Source organism: Notolepis coatsorum (assembly GCF_963971535.1).
Source record: "Notolepis coatsorum genome assembly, chromosome: 13".
NCBI classification, from domain to species: Eukaryota; Metazoa; Chordata; class Actinopteri; order Aulopiformes; family Paralepididae; genus Notolepis; species Notolepis coatsorum.
The window spans coordinates 65,736,447-65,749,813 of NC_140177.1; the positions used below are offsets into that span (position 1 = coordinate 65,736,447).

Below are 13,367 nucleotides of genomic sequence, written 5' to 3' on the forward strand. Positions count from 1 at the left end.
TTCTCTCCCACCCACCCCCTCCTAATGTACAGTCTCCTCCCCACCGTATGTATATTCTCTCCCCAACGTATGTATATATACCGCCATCTTTCTCCCGGGTTGGTGTGATCACATGACTGACAAAGCCGTGCAGTGATAGGCCAGAAGTCAATTCGATTGCATCCAGGCTCGGTTGCTTATCCTGTCTGGGTAGCCCGGATGATGGTTTTTTACATCGAATTTTATACACCGCAATTATGCATCGAATTTTTTACATTGAATTTTATTATACATTCGAATTTTTTACATTGAATTTTTATTTCACATAGGTAAATTCGGAGCAAAAAAAATTCAGATACATGATTTTCAAAGTAATTATTTTCAATGCTATAAATTCTGTGTCTGAAAAAATTCAGATACATTTTTCAAAGTAATTATTTTCAATGCTATAAATTCGGTGTCTGAAAAAAATTCAGATACATGTTTTCAAAGTAATTATTTTCAATGCTATAAATTCGGTGTCTGAAAAAATTCAGATACATGTTTTCAAAGTAATTATTTTCAATGCTATAAATTCGGTGTCTGATAAAATTCAAAAATCAGATACATGTTTTCAAAGTAATTATTTTCAATGCTATAAATTTGGTGTCTGAAAAAATTCAGATACATGTTTTCAAAGTAATTATTTTCAATGCTATAAATTCAATTCAGATACATGTTTTCAAAGTAATTATTTTCAATGCTATAAATTCGGTGTCTGATCAAATTCAAATACTTCTGTCACTCATTTGCTTCCATACTGTGGCTCTTGTTGTATTTTGTTATCTTGCTTTCCTTCTCTCTCTTCTCTCTCTCTTCTCTCTCTCTCTCTTCTCTCTCTATCTCATCCTCTTCTCTTCTGTCGTTGAATTTGTGGTTCGTTCTTTTTATTTGCCTTTTTCACTTTTCGTGTAGAGCAGTGAGTGGAAGTCCCGTCCCCTCCACGTCGGGGACCAGCACGCCTCGCCGGGGCCGACGACAGCTCCCCCAGACCCCCGCCACGCTACGCCCCCACGTCACCTATTCCCCCGTGGTCCGTAAGGCTATGCCCACGCCTCCCGGGGTGCCCCAGGGGTGCCTCCCGGCCCGGCCCCCTGGCGCTTTTCTCCGGAGCCCCCCCCCAGGGCCAGGGGCCTCCCCCTGCCGGCCCCCCGCCACCCCACCATGGCACACCTCGTCAGGGTCGCCACCCGCCACCTTGCTGGGGTGACGCGGGAGGAGGGGGGTCTCCATGGAGGGCGACGGTTGCTTCTACAACCAGGACTACGAGCCACGCCACGAGCCGCCCGCCTATGAGCAGAGCCCCGCATAACATTGGGGTCTTGTGCTTGGCACTCCGAGCATGGCACTAACACTGTCACGGTTAGGAGTTTGATTCCTGCTGGGGCCACCCGTTGTGAATGATGTATACAGTCATTCCAAAGCACTTTATGTCCTAGTAATAGAGCTGTGCTATAGAGATGCTGTCATTCATTCATAACCAAACCAAAAGACATTTATAAACAACGTCTTACTAAATGCAGGCTTTCATTTACAACTGAACGGCCATATCACTCGTTTTTGTATTAATTCTCCTAAAAAATGTTGCTAAGCTAGACTAACATGAAAGTTTAAGTGAAAGTACACACTTGAGTAAAAGTAAAAGTTTCTACTTTTAAATGTACTTAAGTAGTAAACGGTGAACTTTTTTTCTGGCTGTCTATATTCTTCTGATAGCAGGTGTTTAATCAAAGATCCCCTGTGGGAGAAGCTGTTGCAGGGGAACAATGGGTTCATTTCATTGGAGGCTTTGTCGTTGGGTTCAGAGAGGAGGATGTGATATTTTTTTGTTAATAAATGTTTAAATATCTATTCAAGTTGTCATTTTTAACTGGAAAAAGTAGCATGTATGGGGGTAATTGTTACTTTACTTGATATTTGAGCTTCACTGCAGAATGGTGTATATTGTGTACAATGTGCACATACACTGAGAATATATTTCAGTGAGGTAGGAGACAGCATGTAAACTTCTGAATTGTTCAATGAGGGACATGCCAATACTCCATTGGTAAAGGGAAGGGTCCTTAAATATGTGGCATTGTATTACTAATCAACCATTTCCTACTGTATTTCCGGTAATGTATGGTCATAGGCAGATAGTAGAGTAGCTCTGGCAGAATACTGGGTACACAGTAAATTCCGCAAAGTAAATTTGACTCAAACTGAGTACATTTCATTCAAACTGAGTAAAATTTCTTTACTCAGTTTGAATCAAATGTACTCAGTTTGAGTCAAATGTACTCTGCGGAATTTACTGTGTAGTACCATTGCATTGGCAGTGTCGGCTAGGCTTCGGGCAACCAGACCTGGCCCAGTGTGTTTGGGCTGCATCTGGGCTGCTTTAGGCAACCGGACGTTCACCGCTTCCGGCAACCCCGGACATGGCCCAGTGTACTCGGGCCGCAATCGGCCAGTCAGTCATTGCCGCCTACTGGGCCGATTCCGCCAACGTTCACCGCTTCCGGCAACCCCGGACATGGCCCAGTGTACTCGGGCCGGAATCGGCCAGTCAGTCATTGCCGCCTACTGGGCCGATTCCGCCAATTCCGGACGTTCACCGCTTCCGGCAACCCCGGACCTGGCCCAGTGTACTCGGGCCGGAATCGGCCAGTCAGTCATTGCCGCCTACTTGGCCGACTCTGGCAGCCCGACATGGGCCGACTAATTTCTTCCGGCCTGCCGGATACAGGCCATTAATGGGCCGGAACTTTTTGGCCACCTGGGCTGACTATCTGAGTCAAACATTTGCCAAATTCAACCCTGTCATAATGTGCGCTAACGTTAGCTAACTAGCTCAGTGGTTCTCAACTCCAGTCCTGTTGAATGTTTTCGTTCCAACCCAGAACTGATTCAACTTCTAATAAGATAGGCATAACTCAAAAGGAGAGGTTTATTACCACTCTTGAACATGTGGAAGACAAGTTTGGCATTCTGTACAACTTCCGAGACCTGCCACACCAAGAGCTGATGAAGCAAGCAGAGGCACTTGCACACACCTTAAGCCATGGAGGGCAATCTGATTCGGATGTGAAGGAGCTGGCTCAGGAGTTGGAAAATGTACCTGACTTGCCATCAAAGAGCATGACAACTCTTGAGTTGTTGAAATTCATACACACAAAGCAGCTCACAGAAATATATCCCAACTTGTGTATTGCTCTGCGGATCAGTGCAACACTACCAGTAACAGTAGCTTCAGCCGAGAGGAGTTTTTTCAAAATTAAAACTCTTGAAAACATACCTGAGGTCAACCATGGCTCAAGAATACCTCAGTGGTCTGGCTGTAATCAGTATTAACCATGAGGTTGGTGGTCAGATTTCATATGATGATGTGATTGATGAATTTGCAGCGAGGAAGGCCAGAACAAGGATTGCACTGTAAATGGAAACCAGTAGGAGCTACAGGCTAACCTTGAAGTGTGATGATAGTGGAGTGGAATGTAATTAGTTCTTGAGACAAAGTGAATTTGCAAATTTTATTTATTTGTTTGTTTATTTAGCATATTATATTTTGATTATTTGACATGTGTAACATATTTTACAATAAATAATTTTCTTTTAAAGCAAATTTGCACGTTATTTTATTGTTTGTTATTGTTATTATTGTTATTATTATTATTATTATTATTATTATTATTATTATTATTATTATTATTATTATTATTATTATTATTATTATTATTATTATTATTATTATTATTATTATTATTATTATTATTATTATTGTTTGTTAGCTAAGTTGTTTGTTTTAATTCTTTAGTGTGCACTTTACATTTCTTCTTAATTTTCTTTGAAAGCAAATTTGCACATTACATTTATTCTTAGCTCTTGTTCTTGCTTGTAATAAATAAAGGTGCAGTACTTTACTGTATAACTGTTCAGATGTTTTGATTAATTTCTTTAGGGGGGTGAACGCAGTGGTGAAGCTCGCCTAGGGCGCCAAATGTGCTAGGTCCGCCCTATAATGTATATCTATGAACTAAATCAGGGGTTCCCAAAGTTTTCAGGCCGCGACCCCCGAAATAGAGAGCTGCGACACTACGACGACTATATATACTGCGACGCACACACATTTACATTTACATTTACATTTAGTCATTTAGCTGACGCTTTTATCCAAAGCGACTTACAAGTTCTGTACGACAAGTCATCAGGAAGGGCACAACTCTATCAGCTGAGTAACAATGTTCATCAAAGTGTTGAGTGCTACAGTGTAGGTTAGTTTATTAGGACAAGTGCATGACAGTATGGTTAGTTAGGGTTAGATTTTTTTTTTTTTTTTTTTTAATTCAGATAATGGTTGAAGAAGTGCGTCTTTAGTCGACGGCGAAAGATTGGACGTGTTTCGGCTGTCCTAACTGGGGTGGGTAGTTCATTCCACCATTGTGGGGCAAGGACTGAGAATAGGCGACTTCTCTTTGATGACCCTCCCGGAGCTTGGATAGGAGTAGGTCTGAGGCGGCCAGAAGATGCAGAGCGTAGGGGTCTTGAGGGTGTGTAGTTAGAGACCATTGACCGGAGGTAGGCGGGAGCAGTTCCCTTTGCCGCACGGTATGCTAGGTCGAGGGCCTTGAAGCGGATTCGTGCAGCAATGGGGAGCCAGTGCAGGTCCCTAAGAAGTGGGGTGACATGGGCCGACTTCGGTAGGTTTGAGATCAGGCGGGCCGCTGCGTTCTGAATGAGTTGAAGAGGCTTAGTGGCAGTGGCCGGGAGGCCAGCGAGCAGTGCGTTGCAGTAGTCGAGGCGGGAGATGACTGTTGATTGGACGAGGAGTTGGGTGGCTTCTTTTGTCAGGAAGGGGCGTATCCTTCTGACGTTGCTCAGGAGGAATCGGCAGGTTCTGGTTGTCGCTGCGATGTGAGCAGAGAAGTTCAACTGGTCGTCGAGGACAACACCAAGGTTCTTGGCGGTCGGGGACGCGGTCACAGCTGCATTCTCGACTGTGATGGAAAGGTCGGTCAGGGGGGAGGATTTGGCCGGCAGGTGGAGCAATTCTGTTTTGCTTAGGTTCAGTTTGAGGTGGTTGGTCGTCATCCAGGCGGAGATGTCGGACAGACAGGCCGAGATCCGCTCAGAGACGTGGATATCTGAGGGAGGGAAGGAGAGGAAGAGTTGAGTATCGTCGGCATAACAGTGGTAGGAGAAGCCATGAGACGTGATAATGTTACCCAGTGATTTAGTGTAGAGGGAGAAGAGAAGGGGTCCTAAAACCGAGCCCTGGGGGACACCCGTCCGCAGGGGGCGGGTGGCCGACAGGGTCCCTCTCCATGACACTTGGTAGGAGCGGTCATTGAGGTATGATGACAACCATGTCAGCGCAGAGCCAGCCACTCCCATTCCTGCGAGGGCCGCGAGGAGGATCTGGTGGTTGACTGTGTCGAAGGCTGCAGATAGATCTAGGAGAATCAGGACAGAGGAGAGGCCTTTCGCTTTTGCTAAGTGAAGTGCCTCTGTGACCGCAATGAGGGCTGTCTCTGTGGAGTGACCAGTCCTGAAGCCTGACTGATTAGGGTCTAGGAGGTCATTCTGTAAGAGATAAGCACACACTAATAAGCATTGGAGGCTTTTTTTTGTGTGTCTTTTTCCCCCCTCCTTTTTCCTCCGATTTTCTCCCATCCCAATGTTAGTCGTTATGCCAATTCCCGATCCCCTTCCTGGTCGCTGCGCACTTACCCCCCACAGTCGGTCTGGGAGAGTGGAGGCTATCACATGCTTCCTCCGACACACGTCTAGCCAATCAACCGCTTCTTTTCACCTGGCAGCGCAGACTCTCACTGAGAGGGTGTAACGTGTGGAAGGATCACACTACCCCCCTTAGATCCTATCCGCGCTGAGCACGCGCCCCGACCGAACTGTAGGAGTCGCTGTTTACAACGACCCGGACCCACCCCGCCAGCTTTCCCACCCTCTAATACAGCCAATTGTATTAATAATAATAATAATACATCTATTTTATATAGCGCTTTTCCAGGTGCTCAAAGACGCTTCACGTGGGCAGGAGAGACAACTATGGCAAAACAAAAAAACAGAACAAAACAGAACAAAAATAATACATGACAAAATAAAATAAAACCGACAGAATTAGAGGTCAAAAGCAAGATTGAAAAGGTGGGTTTTGAGGGCTGATTTAAAAGATGTCAGGGTGTTTGCATCACGGATATGGCTGGGGAGGGCATTCCAGAGGGAGGGGGCAGCAGCAGCAAAGGCCCTATTATTAGTGTGAATTAGTGTGAACGGCCAGCCAAGCTGGTGACAACGCCGGAGCTGTGAGCTGGATTCGAACAGGCGAATCCAGCGTGTTGGTGACGAACGCAATCTCCGCTACGCCACCTGACCGCCTGGCATTGGAGGCTTTTAACCAGGGCCGGACTGGGGAAATCATTCAGGCCAGGAAATATAGTGTGAAAATTAAAGCCCCAGTCAGGCCACTTTTTAAGCGGGGTCTGGGGGTCCCCCACCAGGATTTTTTTTGTTACAAAGACTTAATTTCCTGCATTCTGGTGCAGGCATTTTTTTTATTTGTACCCTTTAAATGCCAGTGTTTGTGATGGCATCACAAATTATTGTTAAAAAACAAGCTTGCATATGTATGATTAGCAACAACATTGATTTTGATGGATTTTCTGTTTTTTTTGTAATGTCAGATTAAAAATAATACAATCTTTTATTCAACTTCAGCCCTGATCATAACACCACATATCCATTTTATAATTCTAACCCTTTAAATGCCAGTGTGTGTGATGGCATATATTTGCAATATATCAAATGCAAAGTAGATTTTTCTGGGGGGGATTATTACAAGCTAGCATGTGTCAATGATTAGCAACAACACTGATTTTGATGATTTTGTTGTTTTTAGTAAGGGTCCCGCCTCCACCGATCACATGCCGCTCCCTTTGTGTGTGTGTGTGTGTGTGTGTGTGTGTGTGTGTGTGTGTGTGTGTGTGTGTGAGCAAGTGAGAGAGATAGTTCTCCAACTTGTGTGAGTTGCAGTGATCTCCTGGTTGTTCCCCACCTAGGACAGGTTATCTAACTATTGCGCCGCTGCAACTAGAAACACCGACCTGGTCTGCTTCTAAATTCAGTGGCCTGACTGCATACATTATTATATATATTTTTTTTTGGAAATAATCTGGCGACCCCCACTCTGGGAACCACTGAACTAAACGACTGGCACAGCGGGGACCTCTGGTGCAGTCTGAGTCCTGAGCTGACAGAGGAGGAAGGGGAAATGCTGAGTGTGTTCCTGATGTGTCACAGAGCTTGAGGGAAGAGAGAGCAGATTGTAAAACTGCAAGACTACATATAGCTATTTCTATATTGGTGCAGCAGGGCACAAGTTATGTTATGTGTGTGGTCACAAATTACTGCTCCCCCAAACACACGCACAGTCGCACACATCCCAGAAAGGGTAAAAGGAAGACATGTGTGTGTGTTGTGTGTGTTTGAGACACAGGAAGAGAGAAAGAGGAATTTCAGTTTTCACAAAAAAAAATTTGCCTGCCTTGCGTTGGATTTATAAACGGAAGGGGGGCTGTTATTTGTTCAGTCAGCGATTATTAACTATTCCGCTGGCAGCGACTGCACGAGGGTTCTCTTCTATTGGTCGTGTTGGGAGCCAGGCGCCCCCAGGACAGGACGTGACCGTCCTGCAAGTTGTGGGAAAACTTCGACAAGGAGACGTCCTTGGTCTCTATTGGGAGTCTGACCATACAGTTTGGGACTGCTAGTACTAGGACGCAAGGGGCTGTGTTTTTACGCAAAACGCGGGGGGAAAGTCCGCGTATTTTTCGGTGTCGGGATTGGAAATACATGCATCAAATGCCTCACAGATAGAATAACTTTAAGTAATAAAACAGTGCTGGGTGTTGTTGGTACTTCGTATTTACCATGATCCTCTTCTTCCATCATTGTCATCGTAAAACGTTTATTGCGCACTCCCCATGGACAGAGGCGCGTGATGCCTCGCAGAGTTTGACCGTTTGCGGACGGACTGCTTGCTGATTTGATCAATGATGTCGTCGGCCAGCAACGACCAAGACAAGGAGCCGGTTGTTAACGGCGTCGGGGGTCGCCGGTACCGGAGAGAGCTCTCTAATGAAGAGCATCAGCATTACCACGACTTGGCGATAAAAAAGGGGACACTCACAAAACACAGAAGGGGTAAGTGCGGTGACACTCACCAAAAACAGAAGGGGTAAGTGGGTGACACTGCATGTGACACTCACCAAAAACAGAAGGGGTAAGTGAGTGACACTGTGATTATTGTGATATTATTCATACAACAAATAGTTTGTTAAGAATGTATACAGTTTAGTAGTGGTATTGGAGGAGGTGAACTGTTCAGGGGATTGGTTGTACCTATGTGGAACGCCCTACCCAAAGCTGTAAAGGAATGTGAATCCCTACCCACATTCAAAACCGCTCTAAAAGAGCACCTACGGGAGGCTGCAGTTCGAAACTGGCCACCATAAATGTCCAAACCCCCCCACCCCCACCCCCACCCCCTCCTAATAGACAGTCTCCTCCCCACCGTATGTATATATTCTCTCCCCACCGTGTGTATATTTCTCTTCCACCCACCCACCCCCTCCTAATGTACAGTCTCCTCCCCACCGTATGTATATTTCTCTCCCACCCACCCCCTCCTAATGTACAGTCTCCTCCCCACCGTATGTATATATTCTCTCCCCACCGTATGTATATTTCTCTCCCACCCACCCACCCCCTCCTAATGTACAGTCTCCTCCCCACCGTATGTATATTTCTCTCCCACCCACCCCCTCCTAATGTACAGTCTCCTCCCCACCGTATGTATATATTCTCTCCCCACCGTATGTATATTTCTCTCCCACCCACCCACCTCCTCCTAATGTACAGTCTCCTCCCCATCATATACTCTGTCAGGATCTATGGGTAACAGTACTGTATATTTGCATATCATATATGTCACAAATGTAACAGTACTATATGTAGCCGGTGTGATCTTGTCTGCGTTGTGTTTAGTCGATTCGACCCCTGTTAAGGGATCGCCCTGAGTGGGAGTTGAACCCCGGACGCCCGCATCGCGGGCGGCATCACAACAGACCACTAAGCAAGAAGTGAATTCACTTCTTGCTTCCGGGTCTGGATGCCTCTGGGGAGTGAGTTTACTTGCAGTACCGCTTAACGTCCACAGCCACTTCACGACTTGTACCTCGTGACTGTGGATATACTGCGGTACCTCCGTTACATATATACCTGTATGTCATGCATGACCCTATGCCATAAATGTCATGATGTCATGTATGTTATGTTGTGTATGTCATAAATGTCACTATGAATTGAAAATGGGGGACCCTGATGTAAACAAGACAAACGTCTTTCTCTGGTCTGCATCCCCTTAACAATTGTGTGTATTGAGCCGTACTGTATTGTACCCATTCTGCAATCTGTTAAATAAAGTTTTCATTCATTCATTCATTCATTCATTCATTCATTCATTCATTCATTCATTCATCCTTCTTCTTATAAATAGGCCTAATATAGGCATATTAAAAAATTGTAGATACGCCTACTTGAATTGGTCAGAGAGAAAAAAAGGAAAAAAAAGTGATATTGTCTGTGATTAATGTTGCCATACTCATATTGTCATGTCCCATTGTTGTCATGCTGGTTTGCATTAGTCGGGTCAGGCTGCCCCTTTATTCCATTTTCTACTTGAGTTGAGTGACACACGCTGAAATCAGAGCTGGCCAGATGCCTCCTGTTGTTTGTGTGTGTGTGTGTGTTGTGTTTGTGTATTTGGGGGGGGGGGTCATGAAAGAGGAAACCTATGTAATATACATTGATGGTCCTATTTTCCTGAACTTGTCCAAATAAACTTGTCACTGGGAAAGACCCAATGGACCAGAGGGGAAGCGACAGTTGTGATTGGAGGATCAAGAAAAGAGAGCGGGTTTGAGATATGTCAATTAGTGGTCCACACTTTCACCTGTAATTAGTATTACACCGAATAGCACAAAAATCTATATTTCTATCTAAAAAATGTTTGGCTCCCTGACATGTTTGGCTTCCTGCGTGGAGGTTACTATAATACATTTATGCACAGGGAAACCCAGTGGGAACCCAAAACTTGGTGCTTGGTGAATTAATGAATGAATGAAAACTTTATTTAACAGATTGCAGAATGGGTACAATACAGTACGGCTCAATACACACAATTGTTAAGGGGATGCAGACCAGAGAAAGACGTTTGTCTTGTTTACATCAGGGTCCCCCATTTTCATTTATGACATACACAACATACATGACATCATGGTGTTAAGTTGTGTTTGTTTGTTTGCAGAACGCGGCCTTTCCAGGGATGCCGCAGGTTTGAGACGAACCCTGTCGACAGCGGAGGATGACTTCCCTACCGGTAACATCCTTCTTGTTCACAGAGGCTATAGGTCAAGACCGTAGGATTAATGTTAGGTGAAACAGCTACAGTAGTTTTTATTTAGGAAATTAGACATTTTGTAAGAAGTTGCTGGCTGTTGTGCTGTTGTCCCACAATTCCCAATACTGTCATTTTACTGCAAAGAAATACTGGATAAAACACTGTAAACTGGCAGGTTATTTGTCTCATAAAAAGTCAGTTTTGACAGATCAGCCTTCAAAATAGCCTAGAAAGTCTTGTGAAAATATGGATCCTTGAAGAAAATGTTTGAAAACCGCTGTCCGTGCAGTTTGCAGTGACACTTGAAAGAAAGAAAAAGAAAAGAAAACAAGGTTACGAACAGAAGGTTGTTGGTTCAAATCCGCAGTCTCACACAGGCAACAGGGTCTGTGCTCTCTCTCGCTCAGCTTATTGCAACATCCTTATATAATACAGTTCTGAAGTTGGAATGGGATGTGGAACAGAGCCGGGGGTTAGAATCTGACGGAAGTCCAAGTTCCGACCACAATATTCTAAGAAATAGTGGAGGGAAGAATTTAGTTTTGGGGAGTTTTGCCTAGTTATGGTGAATTGTGGGTTTGATACTTAATCATATGATTTGAGGTAGGGCTGGGCGATATAACGATAACGATAAATATCGCGATATATTTTAATAATCGATATCAAATATCGAAATTTAAAAAAAATCGAAAAATCGTTTTTTTTTTTTTTTTTTTTTTTTCTGCAACAGGGCAGTTTTAAAACCAGAGACAGTGGACAGACTTGTCTTTCTTGCCTGCAACTTAAAGTAATGGCTTTTTCTCTTGTCCATTTATTTTGTTTGCTTTCTAATTTAAAATACATTTTGAAACCGTCTGTACACAGTAGGCTATGTGTGCTAGCAGAACTAGACTCCAGTCACGAGTCACAGTGCACATGTGCAGTGGTTTGTCCACCAAAAAAGCGCCAAAAGATCGAAAATAAACTGTTCAACTCCTCTGGAGCCACAGCCAGCAGAGAAGCCGGTTTACTTTAGCTTTTAAACCAGCTACAGCCTGAGAACTGGAGTGTGAGGGGATGTAACACTAAAGATGGCGGCAATGACAAAGAATTGCTGCAAAATAAACATACATCTGTTGTTAAAAAAAAAAAAAAAAAAATGTTTTTTTTTTTTTTTTTTTTTTTTTTATACTTATAACAATTCGATAATTATCGATATCGAGAAATAAAATAAAATTATCATATAGTTATCGCGATATGATTTTTTTCCATATCGCCCAGCCCTAATTTGAGGTAGGGGTGCACCGATGTATCGGTCGGGTATCGGTATCGGCCGATAAGTGCCTTGTTGACTGCAATCGGCCTGTTGGCCGATAAGCTCGAATGTGCCGATGGCAGTAGCCGATAAATTCAGTCGCGTCCTGCACAACGGCGCCGCCCCCAGTCCCCCACACACACACACAAGCTACTGCATCAAAGTTACTACTAAATATTCAACATTCTCTTTTGAGACTCCGCTTCAGACTCTTATCATTTGGCACTAAAAGCTAAACATTGTCACCGATATGGCTGTCCGCAACATGTCATTAATTCTGACAGTGACTACGTTAACATGAGCTAGGTTAGCTAGCATGAGCTACCGGCAGATGGAAGACTAACGTTACTGGTGAAAATGTGATTGACGTTGGAATACTCCTTTGCCAACTTGCTGTACTTTGCTTGCAGGTCTGCAGCCATTATTGCTGGATTATGAATAGCCCCAACTTTAGCCAAGGTAACGTTATGGCTAAACCTTTAACGTTAGTTAACGCTAGCTTTCGGTTAGCTGTTCAATGCTATTAATAACACAACCAAGCGAACCCATCACAGCTCCCCGTCAACACCCCTCTCTCGGGAAGATGGCATTTATGAAAGTATCTGCTGTTAAAATGACACAAACATTCGTTTTGTGGCATTAACGTTATATGTGACCCAGTCTGGTGATGTAGCCTACAAGTCGCCAGGGTGAAATGACAGATAGACACAATAAAAAAAGATTTTTTTTGTGTGTGTTTTTTTTTATTATATATAACTACAGTTCGAGAGTTGAAGAACATATTTAGTACAACAGCGAACAGATATAATAACTCTAATTGTAAGAATTTTGTGTTTAAAAAAAGGCCATTTTGAAACACTGTTTGTGCTCTCCACAGAGGAGAGGTGGGGGCTGGGTTCATTTTTGCATCTGAATAGAGTTGCGTGTTGGGATTCAGATTCACTGAGCCAGGTAAAGGCATTCACACAGAGAGAGTCATTAACGTTAACACTTTGGCTGCCTAAGGTTAAATTCATGATATACCATAGATTGCCAGCGCTATTTGTCTATGGAGAAAGTCCCCTTCTTTGCAGGGCTATAACTTTTTAAATTCTATTGCTACATTGCCATTATTAGGGCCCATTCAAAGTCCTATATGTATTGTTCATTGTGTAGCAACGTTAAACTTTTTCATTCACATATTCATAGTAAAATATGGTCTAAAGTATAAGTATGTTTTTATCGTTTTCTGCAGCTTTCTCCAGAACTTGATTTATAGCTCCAAATGCATTATATTGATGATGAAATACAGTTTGATAGCAATCGATGCGAGATAAAAGATTTCAACTGGACGTGGTTCTAGAAGTTACTACACGTCATCTGATGTTGACCGGATGGGCGAGGGGGCGTTTATAATTCCGTGGGCAGCGTTATACCAATCATCTAATGTGGGTCAAATGTTGATAATATCAGTTATTATCGAAGACGGTAACGTTACACGCTGAAACTCACCCCAGTATCCGCGCGCCGTTGGGCGATCATCGTCGAGTAGAAATTTTATCATTATGGGATATATTATTACCCGGTCCATCTCCAGCTTGTATAATGGTATATACGTCC

At 43.7% G+C, this 13,367-nt stretch overlaps 1 protein-coding gene across 1 annotated transcript in view; it reads left to right on the forward strand.

Moving 5' to 3' along the window:
• The first annotated feature begins 8,209 nt into the window (after positions 1 to 8,209).
• sh3tc1 (SH3 domain and tetratricopeptide repeats 1) overlaps positions 8,210 to 13,367 on the forward strand; it is a 104,498-nt gene continuing 99,340 nt past the window's right edge. The window contains exons 1-2 of the mRNA XM_084328076.1: positions 8,210 to 8,217; positions 10,382 to 10,453. The gene's annotated coding sequence lies outside the window, so the exon portion shown is untranslated. The remainder of the gene's footprint in view (positions 8,218 to 10,381; positions 10,454 to 13,367) is intronic.